The following is a 4,734-nucleotide window of genomic DNA, read 5'->3' as shown; positions in this document are numbered from 1 at the left end:
CTTCTCCAAAGGATCTACCAATTTTCCTTGTCCCTCTTTAGGATTTTCCAGGTATTTTAATGCATCAAAATGAATTCTTGTTGATCCTTTATGATGTGCTTGTTGATTAGATGAAGAGTTCTCTTTAAAAGTACATTAGGGAGGGGGAAACATGTTTGGATCCCTTGTATTTGGATGTGGGACCTTTTGAGGATTTTTCTTCCTATTAGGACCTCTTCATCTTTTGGATTTTTTCCACTCCTCCACTTGTTCTTGTCACTTTTGTTGATCTTTAGCTTTGGAGGATTTTCTATTGAAATACATATATTCATGGAAAAACTTGCATTTAAAGGGAAGCTAATCATAGTATAAAGATTGGCTGAAGGGCCAATTGTTTAGCGATAGTTGAATCACCTCTAGAATACCTTTGTTTAAATTGATCGCTGGACAATTTCGGGCATAGGAAAACCTATTGTCTTTTGTCTTTGTTATATCTATGTATTTTTAAGGGAATTCCAATATTTTTAAAAGTTTCCTCATTATAGAAATGAAGAGGAAAATAGGGGAGTTAACCTATATTGGCACCATTGAGGGGATCCCTTTTTGTGAGTTAAAATTTGGACTCCAGTGATCTAGATAGAGAAGTTGATCCCCCATAAAACAAGGCCCACTTCCAAGTATTAGATCCTTATCAACCTTTTCCTCAAAGTAAAAGGTAAAAAACATTTCCCATAAAATGAAACAAACATTTCCTTTATCAGAGGCCTCTATTTTTTATCAATCCAAAAGTTCAAGGAATTTTGGGAGGGCTAGATCCCTATGAACTTCCCTACTAGGCCTTGATCTACTAAATGCAAGTCCATTGAACATGACCAGTTAGCATTAATAACTACTTTGGGTATATCATCAAATTATTTTCACAAACTTGGAGAGTTACATCTTTGGATCTCTAGGGAGAATGGAAATGAGTGTGTTAAATGCACCTATGTATAGAACTTGGGGAGGTGGGGAGGAAGTCGATCCCTCAAATCCTCATGCCTACAAAACATTTGCAACTCATCATCTAGAGTTTTTGGAGAAGAAAACATGCCTTCAAAAGCTAAGGATTACATTATTAAGAATATAGTATTATATAAAAAATAACTTTATTATTTTTATATTCAATATAATAATAATAAAATTAAATGAAAACATACCTTGATGGGAGTGGATGAACAAAGCGAGAGGGATCTAGGGAGAGGTGGTGTCAAGGCCTCGAGTTGGTGAGTGCCTGTGAGTTCCCACCAACATGGAGAGAGTAAAAAAATCAAACTCGTGTGAGTCAGGTAACAAGCACGTCTAACAAAACACGCATGAGGGCGAGTTAAAAAATCGAACTAATGCGAGGTGGGGTACACAAACGCATTTAATCTATAGGCATGCAACGAGGCATAGTGGCAGGTGCACACCCAACTCACAGAAAGCGTTACGTATAGCGACCTAGTAGGCAAGTGTTGGGTGAGTAGCGTAATGGGCATGGGCAAGACATGTGAATGGAGGGCGAGTGACTAGGCAATGTGTAGGCAAGGTGCGAACAAGTGACCTGGCAAGGCATACCCACCCGAACACACGATAGGTCAGCTCGTGGCATTGTGAACAAAGAGGCGCGTTCAACACATGTCGACTAGGATGTTCACACATATTGGCAGGTCGGCCAATGCTTAGGTTGAATCAAGAAGGTGAACAAATGCATCAGTTGGGTAAACACTCGGGCAAGAAGGCGTATAAGTTTGGAGGAAGTGGAAATCATTCAAGGCATTAACTAAGCAGTTTGTACAATTTTAGACAAGTGTAAAGGGTGAAGTTTGAAAAGTGAACGGGAAAGTTCAGGAGGATGCGTGCAAACCAGAACCGTAGGCAGAGAGGTGTGACGTGGGCCATGCACCCGCCCAAGGTGGTAAGGCTAGGCATTTTTTTGAACGAATATATTTGGAAGTACAACGTATAGAACTTGGGGTTTTTGGTGTTCGGGCAGGGCCACAGGTGCCTCATTCATGTAGGACCACATTTAGGCGGTGACTGTTGCTGCACGTTCAAGCAAGACACAGGTTACACAATTGACATAACAATGTTCAAGCAGAGTTGTGCACAGAACATGCAGGACGTTTCATGATCAGGAAAAAGTTGTATTGGGATGCAAGAATAGGTTGTACGAGTGGGCAGAATTTTGGGCAGGCTACACAATAGACTGCACGAGTTTTGTAAATTATAAACTTGTAAAATATTTGTCGAGTTTTATTATATAGTTGGGGAGATTTGTTTGGGGAGTTGTCCCCTCCCTTCATAAACGTGTGTTCACTGTTGTTAATACTATTTATTGGATATCACACATTTTATGAAGATAATTAAAGCTAATGAATTCTGTTGCATATACTTGAAGAAAAATTGAACAGAAAATAATTTAAGTGTTGGATGTTAGGCATAGTCTGAAAGCTTTAGTAGTGGTGAAATGAAAAAGTTAGTCGGTGTCGCACCACTCCCACAGTGGACTTAGAGTCAGCACTATCATGGGGTCATGATAGATGGTATCAAAGCTTGGTTCAGGCAGGACTAAGCTAGCTTCAGAAGTTGGTCACAGTGCAACATAGTTTGACAGGGGCAAGGTAGTAAGCTGGGGCCAAGTTGAATGACAAAACAATGGAAAGTTGGCTAGAGTGCCATGGGAGACTCTTGCAAACCTTGTATAGGTTGGATCACATGAAAGATGAGAAACCAAGGATTCGGGTTAAACTTGAAGTTTTGGAGGATGAATTTAAAAGAGAGCTTCATCGACCTGGTTGGGTAGTGGAGTAGGATGAAACTTTCGATTGTGATGAAAAGGAAGTTGTGATATTTCAAGAAGAACGTGTTGCGAAAGTGCCAGTGGAAGAGGAGGAACTTGGGACAACATTACCTGCCCAAGTTGAGCCAGATTCATTCACAATGCAATCATTGAAGGAAGGAGGCACTCACATGGAGAGATCTCATGAAAATGTAAGTATTGTTGTGACTTGTGTTTCGTTGAATCTTTTGGAAGTTAGACCATATGCAGAAATGGATGAAGGGCGTATTTTTTTGCTAATGCGATTGACATAATTTCGGTGGGAGATTATGATGAGATCTTATGCACTTGGGAAACAAGGAACATTGGTTTTTATAGAACTTCTCTGGTTAGTATGCGACCTTAGAGTAGAAGGTGAAGACGCTCATGACATTGGTGGAACATGATGAATTTTGCAATGGGTGAGTCATGCTTAGCTGAACAGAGAATTAGCTAAGTGCTCAACATGACTCATGGACAGAACAAAAGGAGGGCACACTGAAGTGAAGATAATATGATACACATGATTTGGATAGACTTCATCATTAAAGCTTTGTTTGGGCCAAGAGGTAGTGTTGGTGGACATTTAGTGGGGAAGGCAACAATGATGGAAGGGACCTGCAATACAATATGAGGGTAAGGTGACCGAGGGTGCCAACTTGAACGAAAGCAATGATGTGATGATTGAATTTGCATTGGGTCTACTGAAGTGGAAGAGTTGAGCAACCAAAGTCATGGGCATCGAGTTAAAGAAGAAGGGTGCATGGTAGACTTCGTGTAGAGGCATCAAGCGAGAGCACGTGTAAATATTTCATATTGACATCAAGGAGAAGTGCCAATGTGAGGGTGTGGGCAGGATGGACTTTCCAATATGACATGAGGATATTTTGTAGATGTACTGATGGGTATGTTGGACACATTTGAATAACAAGACCATGGTTGTTCTTGGAGGAGACCTACACAGCGTATGAGAGTGTTGATACAATGAAGAGGGCAAAGGAAACTTTTGATGGCACTTGTGACCAAGACAAGTGTGCCTACCAAAGTGTTGGATGAAGATGATTCATAGGAGCTTATGACGACTTGAGAGAGTTATAGCCGATGAAGCTTCATACTATTGTGGTCTTGGAGTATCTTGTTCATTGAGGAGATGAGGTTAGTTTGACACTTGACTTTGATGTGGTATGGGATGCATATCTTGGACATAGTATGGTCTATGTTCGTGAGGAGTGACTTGATGGATGCGTTAGAGACGAGACACCTTGGAGTTGGATGGAGTTGCAATGATGGAGGTGCCTTGGTGGGAACACTTGGGCATGGGTTGAGTTGCGACTTAACCATTTTAGTTGGACATGGTGATTGTTGGTCTATGACCATGGGAAACACATGGACGAGACGATGAGAAAAGTGAAGACTTGCCCCTTTGACAACATTAATTGGCAGCATATCATAGATGAGATGGAGTTTTCTTCATGGACCTGAGTATGGCACATTGAGTGATGGATGGGAAGAGTTCTTGATCGAGTTGAATATGTGAGAAATTGATAGAGAAATGTCTAAAGAAAGCATGAGGAGGTGCATTATCATGGATTTGGATGATGGTTGGCTTGGCCATCCAACTAGTTTGAGACATGGGTGAGCTTAATGCACTGAGATATGCTTGATTTGAGTTGGAGTATCATAGCAACATCTGACATGATGACAATACATGGTGGATTGGCATGATATGAGTTGTGATAGTAGCATGCAACTGAGTTGGAGGGGGAAACCTTCCATGAGTTGAGGAAGTATGGAGGATTGCGACGAGTTGTGGCTGATGACCTTAGATTGAAGAGTCTTACCTTCATAGATTCATGAGCCTTAATCTAGGTTTGTGCAATGGACAACAGGGAGTTCATGCAGTAGGGATGGTTGAT

This window comes from Pinus tabuliformis, chromosome 3_2 (genome assembly GCF_031772625.1).
Source record: "Pinus tabuliformis cultivar Carrire ecotype Pingquan chromosome 3_2, CPIR1, whole genome shotgun sequence".
Lineage (NCBI taxonomy): Eukaryota > Viridiplantae > Streptophyta > Pinopsida > Pinales > Pinaceae > Pinus > Pinus tabuliformis.
The sequence above is the reverse complement of the archived record's forward strand: the minus strand, read 5'-3'. Positions refer to the sequence as shown.